This window comes from Phyllobates terribilis, unplaced genomic scaffold, assembly GCF_046119375.1.
Source record: "Phyllobates terribilis strain yellow unplaced genomic scaffold, ASM4611937v1 Scaffold_169__1_contigs__length_4117513, whole genome shotgun sequence".
In the NCBI taxonomy this organism is placed as follows: Eukaryota; Metazoa; Chordata; class Amphibia; order Anura; family Dendrobatidae; genus Phyllobates; species Phyllobates terribilis.
In genome coordinates, this window is record NW_027362929.1 from 791,829 (window position 1) to 814,620 (window position 22,792).

The 22,792-nt window shown below is 45.2% G+C and overlaps 17 non-coding genes across 17 annotated transcripts; all 17 read right to left on the bottom strand.

The window, feature by feature from the left end:
• Nucleotides 1–945: 945 nt before the first annotated feature.
• LOC141211053 (U2 spliceosomal RNA) lies at nucleotides 946–1,136 on the bottom strand. Its single transcript, XR_012281040.1, has one exon. It is a non-coding gene; the product is annotated as a U2 spliceosomal RNA (small nuclear RNA).
• Nucleotides 1,137–2,256: 1,120 nt separating this feature from the next.
• LOC141211054 (U2 spliceosomal RNA) lies at nucleotides 2,257–2,447 on the bottom strand. Its single transcript, XR_012281041.1, has one exon. It is a non-coding gene; the product is annotated as a U2 spliceosomal RNA (small nuclear RNA).
• A 1,116-nt stretch (nucleotides 2,448–3,563) lies between these two features.
• LOC141211055 (U2 spliceosomal RNA) lies at nucleotides 3,564–3,754 on the bottom strand. Its single transcript, XR_012281042.1, has one exon. It is a non-coding gene; the product is annotated as a U2 spliceosomal RNA (small nuclear RNA).
• Nucleotides 3,755–4,873: 1,119 nt separating this feature from the next.
• Nucleotides 4,874–5,064, bottom strand: LOC141211056 (U2 spliceosomal RNA). The gene has a single exon (XR_012281043.1). It is a non-coding gene; the product is annotated as a U2 spliceosomal RNA (small nuclear RNA).
• A 1,121-nt stretch (nucleotides 5,065–6,185) lies between these two features.
• LOC141211058 (U2 spliceosomal RNA) lies at nucleotides 6,186–6,376 on the bottom strand. The gene has a single exon (XR_012281045.1). It is a non-coding gene; the product is annotated as a U2 spliceosomal RNA (small nuclear RNA).
• A 1,117-nt stretch (nucleotides 6,377–7,493) lies between these two features.
• LOC141211059 (U2 spliceosomal RNA) lies at nucleotides 7,494–7,684 on the bottom strand. Its single transcript, XR_012281046.1, has one exon. It is a non-coding gene; the product is annotated as a U2 spliceosomal RNA (small nuclear RNA).
• Nucleotides 7,685–8,804: 1,120 nt separating this feature from the next.
• On the bottom strand, nucleotides 8,805–8,995 carry LOC141211060 (U2 spliceosomal RNA). The gene has a single exon (XR_012281047.1). It is a non-coding gene; the product is annotated as a U2 spliceosomal RNA (small nuclear RNA).
• A 1,116-nt stretch (nucleotides 8,996–10,111) lies between these two features.
• On the bottom strand, nucleotides 10,112–10,302 carry LOC141211061 (U2 spliceosomal RNA). The gene has a single exon (XR_012281048.1). It is a non-coding gene; the product is annotated as a U2 spliceosomal RNA (small nuclear RNA).
• A 1,119-nt stretch (nucleotides 10,303–11,421) lies between these two features.
• Nucleotides 11,422–11,612, bottom strand: LOC141211062 (U2 spliceosomal RNA). The gene has a single exon (XR_012281049.1). It is a non-coding gene; the product is annotated as a U2 spliceosomal RNA (small nuclear RNA).
• Nucleotides 11,613–12,731: 1,119 nt separating this feature from the next.
• Nucleotides 12,732–12,922, bottom strand: LOC141210358 (U2 spliceosomal RNA). Its single transcript, XR_012280530.1, has one exon. It is a non-coding gene; the product is annotated as a U2 spliceosomal RNA (small nuclear RNA).
• A 1,120-nt stretch (nucleotides 12,923–14,042) lies between these two features.
• LOC141210175 (U2 spliceosomal RNA) lies at nucleotides 14,043–14,233 on the bottom strand. The gene has a single exon (XR_012280351.1). It is a non-coding gene; the product is annotated as a U2 spliceosomal RNA (small nuclear RNA).
• A 1,120-nt stretch (nucleotides 14,234–15,353) lies between these two features.
• Nucleotides 15,354–15,544, bottom strand: LOC141211063 (U2 spliceosomal RNA). The gene has a single exon (XR_012281050.1). It is a non-coding gene; the product is annotated as a U2 spliceosomal RNA (small nuclear RNA).
• A 1,119-nt stretch (nucleotides 15,545–16,663) lies between these two features.
• Nucleotides 16,664–16,854, bottom strand: LOC141211064 (U2 spliceosomal RNA). Its single transcript, XR_012281051.1, has one exon. It is a non-coding gene; the product is annotated as a U2 spliceosomal RNA (small nuclear RNA).
• A 1,120-nt stretch (nucleotides 16,855–17,974) lies between these two features.
• Nucleotides 17,975–18,165, bottom strand: LOC141211065 (U2 spliceosomal RNA). Its single transcript, XR_012281052.1, has one exon. It is a non-coding gene; the product is annotated as a U2 spliceosomal RNA (small nuclear RNA).
• Nucleotides 18,166–19,285: 1,120 nt separating this feature from the next.
• LOC141210424 (U2 spliceosomal RNA) lies at nucleotides 19,286–19,476 on the bottom strand. Its single transcript, XR_012280592.1, has one exon. It is a non-coding gene; the product is annotated as a U2 spliceosomal RNA (small nuclear RNA).
• A 1,121-nt stretch (nucleotides 19,477–20,597) lies between these two features.
• LOC141211066 (U2 spliceosomal RNA) lies at nucleotides 20,598–20,788 on the bottom strand. Its single transcript, XR_012281053.1, has one exon. It is a non-coding gene; the product is annotated as a U2 spliceosomal RNA (small nuclear RNA).
• A 1,120-nt stretch (nucleotides 20,789–21,908) lies between these two features.
• LOC141210425 (U2 spliceosomal RNA) lies at nucleotides 21,909–22,099 on the bottom strand. Its single transcript, XR_012280593.1, has one exon. It is a non-coding gene; the product is annotated as a U2 spliceosomal RNA (small nuclear RNA).
• Nucleotides 22,100–22,792: the final 693 nt, after the last annotated feature.

A 22,792-nucleotide genomic window follows, 5' to 3' on the forward strand; every position in this document is an offset into this window, starting at 1 on the left:
CCATCTCTTTTAGCACAGTACCCTCAACCCCCGGCTGTTCCCACCCGCCTCAACACCGTTGGAAGGGAGGAGAACCAATTAAGGCGGGGGGGGGGTGGAACGAGCAGCTGTCTACCCTTAGCAGGAGGGTTGCTGATTAATTACCTCTCCTGTTGCTGCTGCTGCTGGCTGTCCAGCAGCAGACTGAAGGTGGCTGCTGCTGTGCGCAGGTATATAAAGGCTCAGAGCCTATTATGACACGCGCAGCCAGCGTTCCATTGCCACATTCCGTCTACTGCAGGCAGGATACCTGGATGGCTGAATGTCACTGAGAAGCTCACAGAGACCGCCATAAGCAACAGTTTAAAAGAATGCCACAGACTAATCAACCAAACTTTTTGGGTTGGTTTCTCTTTTATAGTCTGCAGGCATTAAATGAAAGAAGTCAGTGTTCCAGCAGAGGGAGACAACGTTTCAGAAAAGGCATTGTAGCAAACCAAAAAAGAAATTTTAAGCGCAGCAGAGTAACCAGCTCACATACCTGTTAGCTCAGGTGAGTTTAAAAGGCTGCTGTTGATAACAAGGGCATTTGCTAAATAGATGGTGTGTGTGCAACAATATACTGGAAGGTCAATTATATTGTGCAGCTTATCTCACCACCTGTAGTTATTTAGGTGAAAGCTCCAAAATGCTTGCCTAATATGTCTGTTTATCCAAAAGGAAGTATAGAGGGAGAGCTAGATAGATAGCATTGCATTACATTACATTACATGGCAATGCAATGCACAGTTGCTGAAGTTGAACCAAAATGAGCTTGTCATCTGGCTTCTGCAACTTTTAACATGAAAAATCCAATGAGGAGAAGAAAAGCAAAGCCAAAGAGTCCATCCCAAAATCCGACAAACAAGCAAAATGAACAAAAAGCATTGAATTCAATTCTTTCTGATTTTAGAAACTGCATTAAAGAAGGGGTGCACCGGTCCTGGAGATACTGCAATACCAGGTCAATGCGTGGAGTGGACAGAGCAAGCTCTTTTTCCATCTCCCTGTTCTAAAAATCCATTTAATATATGGTCCCCAGATAGGGGACGTATCAGATATTAAACTGATAAGAACAGATACTACACTTGATCTTAGCCAAAAGGCCGAGAAGCGATAACCAGAATTGGTTTCCGACTACGGTGCCACCCAAGGATTCTGAAAAGTCCATTTGTGGAGATGGCCACCTGGACTCCCGTTAAGAAGACATGCTGTCAACCTCTAGATCCCTCACATGCCTGCACTTTTCGGCTTGCTGCTGCTGCAATCCACGCGTTTTAGATCTGCATAACTCCACCTCTTTTAGCACAGTACCCTCAACCCCCGGCTGTTCCCACCCGCCTCAACACCGTTGGAAGGGAGGAGAACCAATTAAGGCGGGGGGGGGGTGGAACGAGCAGCTGTCTACCCTTAGCAGGAGGGTTGCTGATTAATTACCTCTCCTGCTGCTGCTGCTGCTGGCTGTCCAGCAGCAGACTGAAGGTGGCTGCTGCTGTGCGCAGGTATATAAAGGCTCAGAGCCTATTATGACACGCGCAGCCAGCGTTCCATTGCCACATTCCGTCTACTGCAGGCGGGATACCTGGATGGCTGAATGTCACTGAGAAGCTCACAGAGACCGCCATAAGCAACAGTTTAAAAGAATGCCACAGACTAATCAACCAAACTTTTTGGGTTGGTTTCTCTTTTATAGTCTGCAGGCATTAAATGAAAGAAGTCAGTGTTCCAGCAGAGGGAGACAACGTTTCAGAAAAGGCATTGTAGCAAACCAAAAAAGAAATTTTAAGCGCAGCAGAGTAACCAGCTCACATACCTGTTAGCTCAGGTGAGTTTAAAAGGCTGCTGTTGATAACAAGGGCATTTGCTAAATAGATGGTGTGTGTGCAACAATATACTGAAAGGTCAGTTATATTGTGCAGCTTATCTCACCACCTGTAGTTATTTAGGTGAAAGCTCCAAAATGCTTGCCTAATATGTCTGTTTATCCAAAAGGAAGTATAGAGGGAGAGCTAGATAGATAGCATTGCATTACATTACATTACATGGCAATGCAATGCACAGTTGCTGAAGTTGAACCAAAATGAGCTTGTCATCTGGCTTCTGCAACTTTTAACATGAAAAATCCAATGAGGAGAAGAAAAGCAAAGCCAAAGAGTCCATCCCAAAATCCGACAAACAAGCAAAATGAACAAAAAGCATTGAATTCAATTCTTTCTGATTTTAGAAACTGCATTAAAGAAGGGGTGCACCGGTCCTGGAGATACTGCAATACCAGGTCAATGCGTGGAGTGGACAGAGCAAGCTCTTTTTCCATCTCCCTGTTCTAAAAATCCATTTAATATATGGTCCCCAGATAGGGGACGTATCAGATATTAAACTGATAAGAACAGATACTACACTTGATCTTAGCCAAAAGGCCGAGAAGCGATAACCAGAATTGGTTTCCGACTACGGTGCCACCCAAGGATTCTGAAAAGTCCATTTGTGGAGATGGCCACCTGGACTCCCGTTAAGAAGACATGCTGTCAACCTCTAGATCCCTCACATGCCTGCACTTTTCGGCTTGCTGCTGCTGCAATCCACGCGTTTTAGATCTGCATAACTCCACCTCTTTTAGCACAGTACCCTCAACCCCCGGCTGCTCCCACCCGCCTCAACACCGTTGGAAGGGAGGAGAACCAATTAAGGCGGGGGGGGGTGGAACGAGCAGCTGTCTACCCTTAGCAGGAGGGTTGCTGATTAATTACCTCTCCTGCTGCTGCTGCTGGCTGTCCAGCAGCAGTCTGAAGGTGGCTGCTGCTGTGCGCAGGTATATAAAGGCTCAGAGCCTATTATGACACGCGCAGCCAGCGTTCCATTGCCACATTCCGTCTACTGCAGGCGGGATACCTGGATGGCTGAATGTCACTGAGAAGCTCACAGAGACCGCCATAAGCAACAGTTTAAATGAATGCCACAGACTAATCAACCAAACTTTTTGGGTTGGTTTCTCTTTTATAGTCTGCAGGCATTAAATGAAAGAAGTCAGTGTTCCAGCAGAGGGAGACAACGTTTCAGAAAAGGCATTGTAGCAAACCAAAAAAGAAATTTTAAGCGCAGCAGAGTAACCAGCTCACATACCTGTTAGCTCAGGTGAGTTTAAAAGGCTGCTGTTGATAACAAGGGCATTTGCTAAATAGATGGTGTGTGTGCAACAATATACTGAAAGGTCAATTATATTGTGCAGCTTATCTCACCACCTGTAGTTATTTAGGTGAAAGCTCCAAAATGCTTGCCTAATATGTCTGTTTATCCAAAAGGAAGTATAGAGGGAGAGCTAGATAGATAGCATTGCATTACATTACATTACATGGCAATGCAATGCACAGTTGCTGAAGTTGAACCAAAATGAGCTTGTCATCTGGCTTCTGCAACTTTTAACATGAAAAATCCAATGAGGAGAAGAAAAGCAAAGCCAAAGAGTCCATCCCAAAATCCGACAAACAAGCAAAATGAACAAAAAGCATTGAATTCAATTCTTTCTGATTTTAGAAACTGCATTAAAGAAGGGGTGCACCGGTCCTGGAGATACTGCAATACCAGGTCAATGCGTGGAGTGGACAGAGCAAGCTCTTTTTCCATCTCCCTGTTCTAAAAATCCATTTAATATATGGTCCCCAGATAGGGGACGTATCAGATATTAAACTGATAAGAACAGATACTACACTTGATCTTAGCCAAAAGGCCGAGAAGCGATAACCAGAATTGGTTTCCGACTACGGTGCCACCCAAGGATTCTGAAAAGTCCATTTGTGGAGATGGCCACCTGGACTCCCGTTAAGAAGACATGCTGTCAACCTCTAGATCCCTCACATGCCTGCACTTTTCGGCTTGCTGCTGCTGCAATCCACGCGTTTTAGATCTGCATAACTCCACCTCTTTTAGCACAGTACCCTCAACCCCCGGCTGTTCCCACCCGCCTCAACACCGTTGGAAGGGAGGAGAACCAATTAAGGCGGGGGGGGGTGGAACGAGCAGCTGTCTACCCTTAGCAGGAGGGTTGCTGATTAATTACCTCTCCTGCTGCTGCTGCTGCTGGCTGTCCAGCAGCAGACTGAAAGTGGCTGCTGCAGTGCGCAGGTATATAAAGGCTCAGAGCCTATTATGACACGCGCAGCCAGCGTTCCATTGCCACATTCCGTCTACTGCAGGCGGGATACCTGGATGGCTGAATGTCACTGAGAAGCTCACAGAGACCGCCATAAGCAACAGTTTAAAAGAATGCCACAGACTAATCAACCAAACTTTTTGGGTTGGTTTCTCTTTTATAGTCTGCAGGCATTAAATGAAAGAAGTCAGTGTTCCAGCAGAGGGAGACAACGTTTCAGAAAAGGCATTGTAGCAAACCAAAAAAGAAATTTTAAGCGCAGCAGAGTAACCAGCTCACATACCTGTTAGCTCAGGTGAGTTTAAAAGGCTGCTGTTGATAACAAGGGCATTTGCTAAATAGATGGTGTGTGTGCAACAATATACTGAAAGGTCAATTATATTGTGCAGCTTATCTCACCACCTGTAGTTATTTAGGTGAAAGCTCCAAAATGCTTGCCTAATATGTCTGTTTATCCAAAAGGAAGTATAGAGGGAGAGCTAGATAGATAGCATTGCATTACATTACATTACATGGCAATGCAATGCACAGTTGCTGAAGTTGAACCAAAATGAGCTTGTCATCTGGCTTCTGCAACTTTTAACATGAAAAATCCAATGAGGAGAAGAAAAGCAAAGCCAAAGAGTCCATCCCAAAATCCGACAAACAAGCAAAATGAACAAAAAGCATTGAATTCAATTCTTTCTGATTTTAGAAACTGCATTAAAGAAGGGGTGCACCGGTCCTGGAGATACTGCAATACCAGGTCAATGCGTGGAGTGGACAGAGCAAGCTCTTTTTCCATCTCCCTGTTCTAAAAATCCATTTAATATATGGTCCCCAGATAGGGGACGTATCAGATATTAAACTGATAAGAACAGATACTACACTTGATCTTAGCCAAAAGGCCGAGAAGCGATAACCAGAATTGGTTTCCGACTACGGTGCCACCCAAGGATTCTGAAAAGTCCATTTGTGGAGATGGCCACCTGGACTCCCGTTAAGAAGACATGCTGTCAACCTCTAGATCCCTCACATGCCTGCACTTTTCGGCTTGCTGCTGCTGCAATCCACGCGTTTTAGATCTGCATAACTCCACCTCTTTTAGCACAGTACCCTCAACCCCCGGCTGTTCCCACCCGCCTCAACACCGTTGGAAGGGAGGAGAACCAATTAAGGCGGGGGGGGGGGTGGAACGAGCAGCTGTCTACCCTTAGCAGGAGGGTTGCTGATTAATTACCTCTCCTGCTGCTGCTGCTGCTGGCTGTCCAGCAGCAGACTGAAGGTGGCTGCTGCTGTGCGCAGGTATATAAAGGCTCAGAGCCTATTATGACACGCGCAGCCAGCGTTCCATTGCCACATTCCGTCTACTGCAGGCGGGATACCTGGATGGCTGAATGTCACTGAGAAGCTCACAGAGACCGCCATAAGCAACAGTTTAAAAGAATGCCACAGACTAATCAACCAAACTTTTTGGGTTGGTTTCTCTTTTATAGTCTGCAGGCATTAAATGAAAGAAGTCAGTGTTCCAGCAGAGGGAGACAACGTTTCAGAAAAGGCATTGTAGCAAACCAAAAAAGAAATTTTAAGCGCAGCAGAGTAACCAGCTCACATACCTGTTAGCTCAGGTGAGTTTAAAAGGCTGCTGTTGATAACAAGGGCATTTGCTAAATAGATGGTGTGTGTGCAACAATATACTGAAAGGTCAATTATATTGTGCAGCTTATCTCACCACCTGTAGTTATTTAGGTGAAAGCTCCAAAATGCTTGCCTAATATGTCTGTTTATCCAAAAGGAAGTATAGAGGGAGAGTTAGATAGATAGCATTGCATTACATTACATTACATGGCAATGCAATGCACAGTTGCTGAAGTTGAACCAAAATGAGCTTGTCATCTGGCTTCTGCAACTTTTAACATGAAAAATCCAATGAGGAGAAGAAAAGCAAAGCCAAAGAGTCCATACCAAAATCCGACAAACAAGCAAAATGAACAAAAAGCATTGAATTCAATTCTTTCTGATTTTAGAAACTGCATTAAAGAAGGGGTGCACCGGTCCTGGAGATACTGCAATACCAGGTCAATGCGTGGAGTGGACAGAGCAAGCTCTTTTTCCATCTCCCTGTTCTAAAAATCCATTTAATATATGGTCCCCAGATAGGGGACGTATCAGATATTAAACTGATAAGAACAGATACTACACTTGATCTTAGCCAAAAGGCCGAGAAGCGATAACCAGAATTGGTTTCCGACTACGGTGCCACCCAAGGATTCTGAAAAGTCCATTTGTGGAGATGGCCACCTGGACTCCCGTTAAGAAGACATGCTGTCAACCTCTAGATCCCTCACATGCCTGCACTTTTCGGCTTGCTGCTGCTGCAATCCACGCGTTTTAGATCTGCATAACTCCACCTCTTTTAGCACAGTACCCTCAACCCCCGGCTGTTCCCACCCGCCTCAACACCGTTGGAAGGGAGGAGAACCAATTAAGGTGGGGGGGGGGTGGAACGAGCAGCTGTCTACCCTTAGCAGGAGGGTTGCTGATTAATTACCTCTCCTGCTGCTGCTGCTGGCTGTCCAGCAGCAGACTGAAGGTGGCTGCTGCTGTGCGCAGGTATATAAAGGCTCAGAGCCTATTATGACACGCGCAGCCAGCGTTCCATTGCCACATTCCGTCTACTGCAGGCGGGATACCTGGATGGCTGAATGTCACTGAGAAGCTCACAGAGACCGCCATAAGCAACAGTTTAAAAGAATGCCACAGACTAATCAACCAAACTTTTTGGGTTGGTTTCTCTTTTATAGTCTGCAGGCATTAAATGAAAGAAGTCAGTGTTCCAGCAGAGGGAGACAACGTTTCAGAAAAGGCATTGTAGCAAACCAAAAAAGAAATTTTAAGCGCAGCAGAGTAACCAGCTCACATACCTGTTAGCTCAGGTGAGTTTAAAAGGCTGCTGTTGATAACAAGGGCATTTGCTAAATAGATGGTGTGTGTGCAACAATATACTGAAAGGTCAATTATATTGTGCAGCTTATCTCACCACCTGTAGTTATTTAGGTGAAAGCTCCAAAATGCTTGCCTAATATGTCTGTTTATCCAAAAGGAAGTATAGAGGGAGAGCTAGATAGATAGCATTGCATTACATTACATTACATGGCAATGCAATGCACAGTTGCTGAAGTTGAACCAAAATGAGCTTGTCATCTGGCTTCTGCAACTTTTAACATGAAAAATCCAATGAGGAGAAGAAAAGCAAAGCCAAAGAGTCCATCCCAAAATCCGACAAACAAGCAAAATGAACAAAAAGCATTGAATTCAATTCTTTCTGATTTTAGAAACTGCATTAAAGAAGGGGTGCACCGGTCCTGGAGATACTGCAATACCAGGTCAATGCGTGGAGTGGACAGAGCAAGCTCTTTTTCCATCTCCCTGTTCTAAAAATCCATTTAATATATGGTCCCCAGATAGGGGACGTATCAGATATTAAACTGATAAGAACAGATACTACACTTGATCTTAGCCAAAAGGCCGAGAAGCGATAACCAGAATTGGTTTCCGACTACGGTGCCACCCAAGGATTCTGAAAAGTCCATTTGTGGAGATGGCCACCTGGACTCCCGTTAAGAAGACATGCTGTCAACCTCTAGATCCCTCACATGCCTGCACTTTTCGGCTTGCTGCTGCTGCAATCCACGCGTTTTAGATCTGCATAACTCCACCTCTTTTAGCACAGTACCCTCAACCCCCGGCTGTTCCCACCCGCCTCAACACCGTTGGAAGGGAGGAGAACCAATTAAGGCGGGGGGGGGGTGGAACGAGCAGCTGTCTACCCTTAGCAGGAGGGTTGCTGATTAATTACCTCTCCTGCTGCTGCTGCTGCTGGCTGTCCAGCAGCAGACTGAAGGTGGCTGCTGCTGTGCGCAGGTATATAAAGGCTCAGAGCCTATTATGACACGCGCAGCCAGCGTTCCATTGCCACATTCCGTCTACTGCAGGCGGGATACCTGGATGGCTGAATGTCACTGAGAATCTCACAGAGACCGCCATAAGCAACAGTTTAAAAGAATGCCACAGACTAATCAACCAAACTTTTTGGGTTGGTTTCTCTTTTATAGTCTGCAGGCATTAAATGAAAGAAGTCAGTGTTCCAGCAGAGGGAGACAACGTTTCAGAAAAGGCATTGTAGCAAACCAAAAAAGAAATTTTAAGCGCAGCAGAGTAACCAGCTCACATACCTGTTAGCTCAGGTGAGTTTAAAAGGCTGCTGTTGATAACAAGGGCATTTGCTAAATAGATGGTGTGTGTGCAACAATATACTGAAAGGTCAATTATATTGTGCAGCTTATCTCACCACCTGTAGTTATTTAGGTGAAAGCTCCAAAATGCTTGCCTAATATGTCTGTTTATCCAAAAGGAAGTATAGAGGGAGAGCTAGATAGATAGCATTGCATTACATTACATTACATGGCAATGCAATGCACAGTTGCTGAAGTTGAACCAAAATGAGCTTGTCATCTGGCTTCTGCAACTTTTAACATGAAAAATCCAATGAGGAGAAGAAAAGCAAAGCCAAAGAGTCCATCCCAAAATCCGACAAACAAGCAAAATGAACAAAAAGCATTGAATTCAATTCTTTCTGATTTTAGAAACTGCATTAAAGAAGGGGTGCACCGGTCCTGGAGATACTGCAATACCAGGTCAATGCGTGGAGTGGACAGAGCAAGCTCTTTTTCCATCTCCCTGTTCTAAAAATCCATTTAATATATGGTCCCCAGATAGGGGACGTATCAGATATTAAACTGATAAGAACAGATACTACACTTGATCTTAGCCAAAAGGCCGAGAAGCGATAACCAGAATTGGTTTCCGACTACGGTGCCACCCAAGGATTCTGAAAAGTCCATTTGTGGAGATGGCCACCTGGACTCCCGTTAAGAAGACATGCTGTCAACCTCTAGATCCCTCACATGCCTGCACTTTTCGGCTTGCTGCTGCTGCAATCCACGCGTTTTAGATCTGCATAACTACACCTCTTTTAGCACAGTACCCTCAACCCCAGGCTGTTCCCACCCGCCTCAACACCGTTGGAAGGGAGGAGAACCAATTAAGGCGGGGGGGGGTGGAACGAGCAGCTGTCTACCCTTAGCAGGAGGGTTGCTGATTAATTACCTCTCCTGCTGCTGCTGCTGGCTGTCCAGCAGCAGACTGAAGGTGGCTGCTGCTGTGCGCAGGTATATAAAGGCTCAGAGCCTATTATGACACGCGCAGCCAGCGTTCCATTGCCACATTCCGTCTACTGCAGGCGGGATACCTGGATGGCTGAATGTCACTGAGAAGCTCACAGAGACCGCCATAAGCAACAGTTTAAAAGAATGCCACAGACTAATCAACCAAACTTTTTGGGTTGGTTTCTCTTTTATAGTCTGCAGGCATTAAATGAAAGAAGTCAGTGTTCCAGCAGAGGGAGACAACGTTTCAGAAAAGGCATTGTAGCAAACCAAAAAAGAAATTTTAAGCGCAGCAGAGTAACCAGCTCACATACCTGTTAGCTCAGGTGAGTTTAAAAGGCTGCTGTTGATAACAAGGGCATTTGCTAAATAGATGGTGTGTGTGCAACAATATACTGAAAGGTCAATTATATTGTGCAGCTTATCTCACCACCTGTAGTTATTTAGGTGAAAGCTCCAAAATGCTTGCCTAATATGTCTGTTTATCCAAAAGGAAGTATAGAGGGAGAGCTAGATAGATAGCATTGCATTACATTACATTACATGGCAATGCAATGCACAGTTGCTGAAGTTGAACCAAAATGAGCTTGTCATCTGGCTTCTGCAACTTTTAACATGAAAAATCCAATGAGGAGAAGAAAAGCAAAGCCAAAGAGTCCATCCCAAAATCCGACAAACAAGCAAAATGAACAAAAAGCATTGAATTCAATTCTTTCTGATTTTAGAAACTGCATTAAAGAAGGGGTGCACCGGTCCTGGAGATACTGCAATACCAGGTCAATGCGTGGAGTGGACAGAGCAAGCTCTTTTTCCATCTCCCTGTTCTAAAAATCCATTTAATATATGGTCCCCAGATAGGGGACGTATCAGATATTAAACTGATAAGAACAGATACTACACTTGATCTTAGCCAAAAGGCCGAGAAGCGATAACCAGAATTGGTTTCCGACTACGGTGCCACCCAAGGATTCTGAAAAGTCCATTTGTGGAGATGGCCACCTGGACTCCCGTTAAGAAGACATGCTGTCAACCTCTAGATCCCTCACATGCCTGCACTTTTCGGCTTGCTGCTGCTGCAATCCACGCGTTTTAGATCTGCATAACTCCACCTCTTTTAGCACAGTACCCTCAACCCCCGGCTGTTCCCACCCGCCTCAACACCGTTGGAAGAGAGGAGAACCAATTAAGGCGGGGGGGGGTGGAACGAGCAGCTGTCTACCCTTAGCAGGAGGGTTGCTGATTAATTACCTCTCCTGCTGCTGCTGCTGCTGGCTGTCCAGCAGCAGACTGAAGGTGGCTGCTGCTGTGCGCAGGTATATAAAGGCTCAGAGCCTATTATGACACGCGCAGCCAGCGTTCCATTGCCACATTCCGTCTACTGCAGGCGGGATACCTGGATGGCTGAATGTCACTGAGAAGCTCACAGAGACCGCCATAAGCAACAGTTTAAAAGAATGCCACAGACTAATCAACCAAACTTTTTGGGTTGGTTTCTCTTTTATAGTCTGCAGGCATTAAATGAAAGAAGTCAGTGTTCCAGCAGAGGGAGACAACGTTTCAGAAAAGGCATTGTAGCAAACCAAAAAAGAAATTTTAAGCGCAGCAGAGTAACCAGCTCACATACCTGTTAGCTCAGGTGAGTTTAAAAGGCTGCTGTTGATAACAAGGACATTTGCTAAATAGATGGTGTGTGTGCAACAATATACTGAAAGGTCAATTATATTGTGCAGCTTATCTCACCACCTGTAGTTATTTAGGTGAAAGCTTCAAAATGCTTGCCTAATATGTCTGTTTATCCAAAAGGAAGTATAGAGTGAGAGCTAGATAGATAGCATTGCATTACATTACATTACATGGCAATGCAATGCACAGTTGCTGAAGTTGAACCAAAATGAGCTTGTCATCTGGCTTCTGCAACTTTTAACATGAAAAATCCAATGAGGAGAAGAAAAGCAAAGCCAAAGAGTCCATCCCAAAATCCGACAAACAAGCAAAATGAACAAAAAGCATTGAATTCAATTCTTTCTGATTTTAGAAACTGCATTAAAGAAGGGGTGCACCGGTCCTGGAGATACTGCAATACCAGGTCAATGCGTGGAGTGGACAGAGCAAGCTCTTTTTCCATCTCCCTGTTCTAAAAATCCATTTAATATATGGTCCCCAGATAGGGGACGTATCAGATATTAAACTGATAAGAACAGATACTACACTTGATCTTAGCCAAAAGGCCGAGAAGCGATAACCAGAATTGGTTTCCGACTACGGTGCCACCCAAGGATTCTGAAAAGTCCATTTGTGGAGATGGCCACCTGGACTCCCGTTAAGAAGACATGCTGTCAACCTCTAGATCCCTCACATGCCTGCACTTTTCGGCTTGCTGCTGCTGCAATCCACGCGTTTTAGATCTGCATAACTCCACCTCTTTTAGCACAGTACCCTCAACCCCCGGCTGTTCCCACCCGCCTCAACACCGTTGGAAGGGAGGAGAACCAATTAAGGCGGGGGGGGGTGGAACGAGCAGCTGTCTACCCTTAGCAGGAGGGTTGCTGATTAATTACCTCTCCTGCTGCTGCTGCTGCTGGCTGTCCAGCAGCAGACTGAAGGTGGCTGCTGCTGTGCGCAGGTATATAAAGGCTCAGAGCCTATTATGACACGCGCAGCCAGCGTTCCATTGCCACATTCCGTCTACTGCAGGCGGGATACCTGGATGGCTGAATGTCACTGAGAAGCTCACAGAGACCGCCATAAGCAACAGTTTAAAAGAATGCCACAGACTAATCAACCAAACTTTTTGGGTTGGTTTCTCTTTTATAGTCTGCAGGCATTAAATGAAAGAAGTCAGTGTTCCAGCAGAGGGAGACAACGTTTCAGAAAAGGCATTGTAGCAAACCAAAAAAGAAATTTTAAGCGCAGCAGAGTAACCAGCTCACATACCTGTTAGCTCAGGTGAGTTTAAAAGGCTGCTGTTGATAACAAGGGCATTTGCTAAATAGATGGTGTGTGTGCAACAATATACTGAAAGGTCAATTATATTGTGCAGCTTATCTCACCACCTGTAGTTATTTAGGTGAAAGCTTCAAAATGCTTGCCTAATATGTCTGTTTATCCAAAAGGAAGTATAGAGGGAGAGCTAGATAGATAGCATTGCATTACATTACATTACATGGCAATGCAATGCACAGTTGCTGAAGTTGAACCAAAATGAGCTTGTCATCTGGCTTCTGCAACTTTTAACATGAAAAATCCAATGAGGAGAAGAAAAGCAAAGCCAAAGAGTCCATCCCAAAATCCGACAAACAAGCAAAATGAACAAAAAGCATTGAATTCAATTCTTTCTGATTTTAGAAACTGCATTAAAGAAGGGGTGCACCGGTCCTGGAGATACTGCAATACCAGGTCAATCCGTGGAGTGGACAGAGCAAGCTCTTTTTCCATCTCCCTGTTCTAAAAATCCATTTAATATATGGTCCCCAGATAGGGGACGTATCAGATATTAAACTGATAAGAACAGATACTACACTTGATCTTAGCCAAAAGGCCGAGAAGCGATAACCAGAATTGGTTTCCGACTACGGTGCCACCCAAGGATTCTGAAAAGTCCATTTGTGGAGATGGCCACCTGGACTCCCGTTAAGAAGACATGCTGTCAACCTCTAGATCCCTCACATGCCTGCACTTTTCGGCTTGCTGCTGCTGCAATCCACGCGTTTTAGATCTGCATAACTCCACCTCTTTTAGCACAGTACCCTCAACCCCCGGCTGTTCCCACCCGCCTCAACACCGTTGGAAGGGAGGAGAACCAATTAAGGCGGGGGGGGGGTGGAACGAGCAGCTGTCTACCCTTAGCAGGAGGGTTGCTGATTAATTACCTCTCCTGCTGCTGCTGCTGCTGGCTGTCCAGCAGCAGACTGAAGGTGGCTGCTGCTGTGCGCAGGTATATAAAGGCTCAGAGCCTATTATGACACGCGCAGCCAGCGTTCCATTGCCACATTCCGTCTACTGCAGGCGGGATACCTGGATGGCTGAATGTCACTGAGAAGCTCACAGAGACCGCCATAAGCAACAGTTTAAAAGAATGCCACAGACTAATCAACCAAACTTTTTGGGTTGGTTTCTCTTTTATAGTCTGCAGGCATTAAATGAAAGAAGTCAGTGTTCCAGCAGAGGGAGACAACGTTTCAGAAAAGGCATTGTAGCAAACCAAAAAAGAAATTTTAAGCGCAGCAGAGTAACCAGCTCACATACCTGTTAGCTCAGGTGAGTTTAAAAGGCTGCTGTTGATAACAAGGGCATTTGCTAAATAGATGGTGTGTGTGCAACAATATACTGAAAGGTCAATTATATTGTGCAGCTTATCTCACCACCTGTAGTTATTTAGGTGAAAGCTCCAAAATGCTTGCCTAATATGTCTGTTTATCCAAAAGGAAGTATAGAGGGAGAGCTAGATAGATAGCATTGCATTACATTACATTACATGGCAATGCAATGCACAGTTGCTGAAGTTGAACCAAAATGAGCTTGTCATCTGGCTTCTGCAACTTTTAACATGAAAAATCCAATGAGGAGAAGAAAAGCAAAGCCAAAGAGTCCATCCCAAAATCCGACAAACAAGCAAAATGAACAAAAAGCATTGAATTCAATTCTTTCTGATTTTAGAAACTGCATTAAAGAAGGGGTGCACCGGTCCTGGAGATACTTCAATACCAGGTCAATGCGTGGAGTGGACAGAGCAAGCTCTTTTTCCATCTCCCTGTTCTAAAAATCCATTTAATATATGGTCCCCAGATAGGGGACGTATCAGATATTAAACTGATAAGAACAGATACTACACTTGATCTTAGCCAAAAGGCCGAGAAGCGATAACCAGAATTGGTTTCCGACTACGGTGCCACCCAAGGATTCTGAAAAGTCCATTTGTGGAGATGGCCACCTGGACTCCCGTTAAGAAGACATGCTGTCAACCTCTAGATCCCTCACATGCCTGCACTTTTCGGCTTGCTGCTGCTGCAATCCACGCGTTTTAGATCTGCATAACTCCACCTCTTTTAGCACAGTACCCTCAACCCCCGGCTGTTCCCACCCGCCTCAACACCGTTGGAAGGGAGGAGAACCAATTAAGGCGGGGGGGGGGTGGAACGAGCAGCTGTCTACCCTTAGCAGGAGGGTTGCTGATTAATTACCTCTCCTGCTGCTGCTGCTGCTGGCTGTCCAGCAGCAGACTGAAGGTGGCTGCTGCTGTGCGCAGGTATATAAAAGCTCAGAGCCTATTATGACACGCGCAGCCAGCGTTCCATTGCCACGTTCCGTCTACTGCAGGCGGGATACCTGGATGGCTGAATGTCACTGAGAAGCTCACAGAGACCGCCATAAGCAACAGTTTAAAAGAATGCCACAGACTAATCAACCAAACTATTTGGGTTGGTTTCTCTTTTATAGTCTGCAGGCATTAAATGAAAGAAGTCAGTGTTCCAGCAGAGGGAGACAACGTTTCAGAAAAGGCATTGTAGCAAACCAAAAAAGAAATTTTAAGCGCAGCAGAGTAACCAGCTCACATACCTGTTAGCTCAGGTGAGTTTAAAAGGCTGCTGTTGATAACAAGGGCATTTGCTAAATAGATGGTGTGTGTGCAACAATATACTGAAAGGTCAATTATATTGTGCAGCTTATCTCACCACCTGTAGTTATTTAGGTGAAAGCTCCAAAATGCTTGCCTAATATGTCTGTTTATCCAAAAGGAAGTATAGAGGGAGAGCTAGATAGATAGCATTGCATTACATTACATTACATGGCAATGCAATGCACAGTTGCTGAAGTTGAACCAAAATGAGCTTGTCATCTGGCTTCTGCAACTTTTAACATGAAAAATCCAATGAGGAGAAGAAAAGCAAAGCCAAAGAGTCCATCCCAAAATCCGACAAACAAGCAAAATGAACAAAAAGCATTGAATTCAATTCTTTCTGATTTTAGAAACTGCATTAAAGAAGGGGTGCACCGGTCCTGGAGATACTGCAATACCAGGTCAATGCGTGGAGTGGACAGAGCAAGCTCTTTTTCCATCTCCCTGTTCTAAAAATCCATTTAATATATGGTCCCCAGATAGGGGACGTATCAGATATTAAACTGATAAGAACAGATACTACACTTGATCTTAGCCAAAAGGCCGAGAAGCGATAACCAGAATTGGTTTCCGACTACGGTGCCACCCAAGGATTCTGAAAAGTCCATTTGTGGAGATGGCCACCTGGACTCCCGTTAAGAAGACATGCTGTCAACCTCTAGATCCCTCACATGCCTGCACTTTTCGGCTTGCTGCTGCTGCAATCCACGCGTTTTAGATCTGCATAACTCCACCTCTTTTAGCACAGTACCCTCAACCCCCGGCTGTTCCCACCCGCCTCAACACCGTTGGAAGGGAGGAGAACCAATTAAGGCGGGGGGGGGTGGAACGAGCAGCTGTCTACCCTTAGCAGGAGGGTTGCTGATTAATTACCTCTCCTGCTGCTGCTGCTGCTGGCTGTCCAGCAGCAGACTGAAGGTGGCTGCTGCTGTGCGCAGGTATATAAAGGCTCAGAGCCTTTTATGACACGCGCAGCCAGCGTTCCATTGCCACATTCCGTCTACTGCAGGCGGGATACCTGGATGGCTGAATGTCACTGAGAAGCTCACAGAGACCGCCATAAGCAACAGTTTAAAAGAATGCCACAGACTAATCAACCAAACTTTTTGGGTTGGTTTCTCTTTTATAGTCTGCAGGCATTAAATGAAAGAAGTCAGTGTTCCAGAAGAGGGAGACAACGTTTCAGAAAAGGCATTGTAGCAAACCAAAAAAGAAATTTTAAGCGCAGCAGAGTAACCAGCTCACATACCTGTTAGCTCAGGTGAGTTTAAAAGGCTGCTGTTGATAACAAGGGCATTTGCTAAATAGATGGTGTGTGTGCAACAATATACTGAAAGGTCAATTATATTGTGCAGCTTATCTCACCACCTGTAGTTATTTAGGTGAAAGCTCCAAAATGCTTGCCTAATATGTCTGTTTATCCAAAAGGAAGTATAGAGGGAGAGCTAGATAGATAGCATTGCATTACATTACATTACATGGCAATGCAATGCACAGTTGCTGAAGTTGAACCAAAATGAGCTTGTCATCTGGCTTCTGCAACTTTTAACATGAAAAATCCAATGAGGAGAAGAAAAGCAAAGCCAAAGAGTCCATCCCAAAATCCGACAAACAAGCAAAATGAACAAAAAGCATTGAATTCAATTCTTTCTGATTTTAGAAACTGCATTAAAGAAGGGGTGCACCGGTCCTGGAGATACTGCAATACCAGGTCAATGCGTGGAGTGGACAGAGCAAGCTCTTTTTCCATCTCCCTGTTCTAAAAATCCATTTAATATATGGTCCCCAGATAGGGGACGTATCAGATATTAAACTGATAAGAACAGATACTACACTTGATCTTAGCCAAAAGGCCGAGAAGCGATAACCAGAATTGGTTTCCGACTACGGTGCCACCCAAGGATTCTGAAAAGTCCATTTGTGGAGATGGCCACCTGGACTCCCGTTAAGAAGACATGCTGTCAACCTCTAGATCCCTCACATGCCTGCACTTTTCGGCTTGCTGCTGCTGCAATCCACGCGTTTTAGATCTGCATAACTCCACCTCTTTTAGCACAGTACCCTCAACCCCCGGCTGTTCCCACCCGCCTCAACACCGTTGGAAGGGAGGAGAACCAATTAAGGCGGGGGGGGGGTGGAACGAGCAGCTGTCTACCCTTAGCAGGAGGGTTGCTGATTAATTACCTCTCCTGCTGCTGCTGCTGCTGGCTGTCCAGCAGCAGACTGAAGGTGGCTGCTGCTGTGCGCAGGTATATAAAGGCTCAGAGCCTATTATGACACGCGCAGCCAGCGTTCCATTGCCACATTCCGTCTACTGCAGGCGGGATACCTGGATGGCTGAATGTCACTGAGAAGCTCACAGAGACCGCCATAAGCAACAGTTTAAAAGAATGCCACAGACTAATCAACCAAACTTTTTGGGTTGGTTTCTCTTTTATAGTCTGCAGGCATTAAATGAAAGAAGTCAGTGTTCCAGCAGAGGGAGACAACGTTTCAGAAAAGGCATTGTAGCAAACCAAAAAAGAAATTTTAAGCGCAGCAGAGTAACCAGCTCACATACCTGTTAGCTCAGGTGAGTTTAAAAGGCTGCTGTTGATAACAAGGGCATTTGCTAAATAGATGGTGTGTGTGCAACAATATACTGAAAGGTCAATTATATTGTGCAGCTTATCTCACCACCTGTAGTTATTTAGGTGAAAGCTCCAAAATGCTTGCCTAATATGTCTGTTTATCCAAAAGGAAGTATAGAGGGAGAGCTAGATAGATAGCATTGCATTACATTACATTACATGGCAATGCAATGCACAGTTGCTGAAGTTGAACCAAAATGAGCTTGTCATCTGGCTTCTGCAACTTTTAACATGAAAAATCCAATGAGGAGAAGAAAAGCAAAGCCAAAGAGTCCATCCCAAAATCCGACAAACAAGCAAAATGAACAAAAAGCATTGAATTCAATTCTTTCTGATTTTAGAAACTGCATTAAAGAAGGGGTGCACCGGTCCTGGAGATACTGCAATACCAGGTCAATGCGTGGAGTGGACAGAGCAAGCTCTTTTTCCATCTCCCTGTTCTAAAAATCCATTTAATATATGGTCCCCAGATAGGGGACGTATCAGATATTAAACTGATAAGAACAGATACTACACTTGATCTTAGCCAAAAGGCCGAGAAGCGATAACCAGAATTGGTTTCCGACTACGGTGCCACCCAAGGATTCTGAAAAGTCCATTTGTGGAGATGGCCACCTGGACTCCCGTTAAGAAGACATGCTGTCAACCTCTAGATCCCTCACATGCCTGCACTTTTCGGCTTGCTGCTGCTGCAATCCACGCGTTTTAGATCTGCATAACTCCACCTCTTTTAGCACAGTACCCTCAACCCGCGGCTGTTCCCATCCGCCTCAACACCGTTGGAAGGGAGGAGAACCAATTAAGGCGGGGGGGGGGTGGAACGAGCAGCTGTCTACCCTTAGCAGGAGGGTTGCTGATTAATTACCTCTCCTGCTGCTGCTGCTGCTGGCTGTCCAGCAGCAGACTGAAGGTGGCTGCTGCTGTGCGCAGGTATATAAAGGCTCAGAGCCTATTATGACACGCGCAGCCAGCGTTCCATTGCCACATTCCGTCTACTGCAGGCGGGATACCTGGATGGCTGAATGTCACTGAGAAGCTCACAGAGACCGCCATAAGCAACAGTTTAAAAGAATGCCACAGACTAATCAACCAAACTTTTTGGGTTGGTTTCTCTTTTATAGTCTGCAGGCATTAAATGAAAGAAGTCAGTGTTCCAGCAGAGGGAGACAACGTTTCAGAAAAGGCATTGTAGCAAACCAAAAAAGAAATTTTAAGCGCAGCAGAGTAACCAGCTCACATACCTGTTAGCTCAGGTGAGTTTAAAAGGCTGCTGTTGATAACAAGGGCATTTGCTAAATAGATGGTGTGTGTGCAACAATATACTGAAAGGTCAATTATATTGTGCAGCTTATCTCACCACCTGTAGTTATTTAGGTGAAAGCTCCAAAATGCTTGCCTAATATGTCTGTTTATCCAAAAGGAAGTATAGAGGGAGAGCTAGATAGATAGCATTGCATTACATTACATTACATGGCAATGCAATGCACAGTTGCTGAAGTTGAACCAAAATGAGCTTGTCATCTGGCTTCTGCAACTTTTAACATGAAAAATCCAATGAGGAGAAGAAAAGCAAAGCCAAAGAGTCCATCCCAAAATCCGACAAACAAGCAAAATGAACAAAAAGCATTGAATTCAATTCTTTCTGATTTTAGAAACTGCATTAAAGAAGGGGTGCACCGGTCCTGGAGATACTGCAATACCAGGTCAATGCGTGGAGTGGACAGAGCAAGCTCTTTTTCCATCTCCCTGTTCTAAAAATCCATTTAATATATGGTCCCCAGATAGGGGACGTATCAGATATTAAACTCATAAGAACAGATACTACACTTGATCTTAGCCAAAAGGCCGAGAAGCGATAACCAGAATTGGTTTCCGACTACGGTGCCACCCAAGGATTCTGAAAAGTCCATTTGTGGAGATGGCCACCTGGACTCCCGTTAAGAAGACATGCTGTCAACCTCTAGATCCCTCACATGCCTGCACTTTTCGGCTTGCTGCTGCTGCAATCCACGCGTTTTAGATCTGCATAACTCCACCTCTTTTAGCACAGTACCCTCAACCCCCGGCTGTTCCCACCCGCCTCAACACCGTTGGAAGGGAGGAGAACCAATTAAGGCGGGGGGGGGGGTGGAACGAGCAGCTGTCTACCCTTAGCAGGAGGGTTGCTGATTAATTACCTCTCCTGCTGCTGCTGCTGCTGGCTGTCCAGCAGCAGACTGAAGGTGGCTGCTGCTGTGCGCAGGTATATAAAGGCTCAGAGCCTATTATGACACGCGCAGCCAGCGTTCCATTGCCACATTCCGTCTACTGCAGGCGGGATACCTGGATGGCTGAATGTCACTGAGAAGCTCACAGAGACCGCCATAAGCAACAGTTTAAAAGAATGCCACAGACTAATCAACCAAACTTTTTGGGTTGGTTTCTCTTTTATAGTCTGCAGGCATTAAATGAAAGAAGTCAGTGTTCCAGCAGAGGGAGACAACGTTTCAGAAAAGGCATTGTAGCAAACCAAAAAAGAAATTTTAAGCGCAGCAGAGTAACCAGCTCACATACCTCTTAGCTCAGGTGAGGTTAAAAGGCTGCTGTTGATAACAAGGGCATTTGCTAAATAGATGGTGTGTGTGCAACAATATACTGAAAGGTCAATTATATTGTGCAGCTTATCTCACCACCTGTAGTTATTTAGGTGAAAGCTCCAAAATGCTTGCCTAATATGTCTGTTTATCCAAAAGGAAGTATAGAGGGAGAGCTAGATAGATAGCATTGCATTACATTACATTACATGGCAATGCAATGCACAGTTGCTGAAGTTGAACCAAAATGAGCTTGTCATCTGGCTTCTGCAACTTTTAACATGAAAAATCCAATGAGGAGAAGAAAAGCAAAGCCAAAGAGTCCATCCCAAAATCCGACAAACAAGGAAAATGAACAAAAAGCATTGAATTCAATTCTTTCTGATTTTAGAAACTGCATTAAAGAAGGGGTGCACCGGTCCTGGAGATACTGCAATACCAGGTCAATGCGTGGAGTGGACAGAGCAAGCTCTTTTTCCATCTCCCTGTTCTAAAAATCCATTTAATATATGGTCCCCAGATAGGGGACGTATCAGATATTAAACTGATAAGAACAGATACTACACTTGATCTTAGCCAAAAGGCCGAGAAGCGATAACCAGAATTGGTTTCCGACTACGGTGCCACCCAAGGATTCTGAAAAGTCCATTTGTGTAGATGGCCACCTGGACTCCCGTTAAGAAGACATGCTGTCAACCTCTAGATCCCTCACATGCCTGCACTTTTCGGCTTGCTGCTGCTGCAATCCACGCGTTTTAGATCTGCATAACTCCACCTCTTTTAGCACAGTACCCTCAACCCCCGGCTGTTCCCACCCGCCTCAACACCGTTGGAAGGGAGGAGAACCAATTAAGGCGGGGGGGGGGTGGAACGAGCAGCTGTCTACCCTTAGCAGGAGGGTTGCTGATTAATTACCTCTCCTGCTGCTGCTGCTGCTGGCTGTCCAGCAGCAGACTGAAGGTGGCTGCTGCTGTGCGCAGGTATATAAAGGCTCAGAGCCTATTATGACACGCGCAGCCAGCGTTCCATTGCCACATTCCGTCTACTGCAGGCGGGATACCTGGATGGCTGAATGTCACTGAGAAGCTCACAGAGACCGCCATAAGCAACAGTTTAAAAGAATGCCACAGACTAATCAACCAAACTTTTTGGGTTGGTTTCTCTTTTATAGTCTGCAGGCATTAAATGAAAGAAGTCAGTGTTCCAGCAGAGGGAGACAACGTTTCAGAAAAGGCATTGTAGCAAACCAAAAAAGAAATTTTAAGCGCAGCAGAGTAACCAGCTCACATACCTGTTAGCTCAGGTGAGGTTAAAAGGCTGCTGTTGATAACAAGGGCATTTGCTAAATAGATGGTGTGTGTGCAACAATATACTGAAAGGTCAATTATATTGTGCAGCTTATCTCACCACCTGTAGTTATTTAGGTGAAAGCTCCAAAATGCTTGCCTAATATGTCTGTTTATCCAAAAGGAAGTATAGAGGGAGAGCTAGATAGATAGCATTGCATTACATTACATTACATGGCAATGCAATGCACAGTTGCTGAAGTTGAACCAAAATGAGCTTGTCATCTGGCTTCTGCAACTTTTAACATGAAAAATCCAATGAGGAGAAGAAAAGCAAAGCCAAAGAGTCCATCCCAAAATCCGACAAACAAGCAAAATGAACAAAAAGCATTGAATTCAATTCTTTCTGATTTTAGAAACTGCATTAAAGAAGGGGTGCACCGGTCCTGGAGATACTGCAATACCAGGTCAATGCGTGGAGTGGACAGAGCAAGCTCTTTTTCCATCTCCCTGTTCTAAAAATCCATTTAATATATGGTCCCCAGATAGGGGACGTATCAGATATTAAACTCATAAGAACAGATACTACACTTGATCTTAGCCAAAAGGCCGAGAAGCGATAACCAGAATTGGTTTCCGACTACGGTGCCACCCAAGGATTCTGAAAAGTCCATTTGTGGAGATGGCCACCTGGACTCCCGTTAAGAAGACATGCTGTCAACCTCTAGATCCCTCACATGCCTGCACTTTTCGGCTTGCTGCTGCTGCAATCCACGCGTTTTAGATCTGCATAACTCCACCTCTTTTAGCACAGTACCCTCAACCCCCGGCTGTTCCCACCCGCCTCAACACCGTTGGAAGGGAGGAGAACCAATTAAGGCGGGGGGGGGGGTGGAACGAGCAGCTGTCTACCCTTAGCAGGAGGGTTGCTGATTAATTACCTCTCCTGCTGCTGCTGCTGCTGGCTGTCCAGCAGCAGACTGAAGGTGGCTGCTGCTGTGCGCAGGTATATAAAGGCTCAGAGCCTATTATGACACGCGCAGCCAGCGTTCCATTGCCACATTCCGTCTACTGCAGGCGGGATACCTGGATGGCTGAATGTCACTGAGAAGCTCACAGAGACCGCCATAAGCAACAGTTTAAAAGAATGCCACAGACTAATCAACCAAACTTTTTGGGTTGGTTTCTCTTTTATAGTCTGCAGGCATTAAATGAAAGAAGTCAGTGTTCCAGCAGAGGGAGACAACGTTTCAGAAAAGGCATTGTAGCAAACCAAAAAAGAAATTTTAAGCGCAGCAGAGTAACCAGCTCACA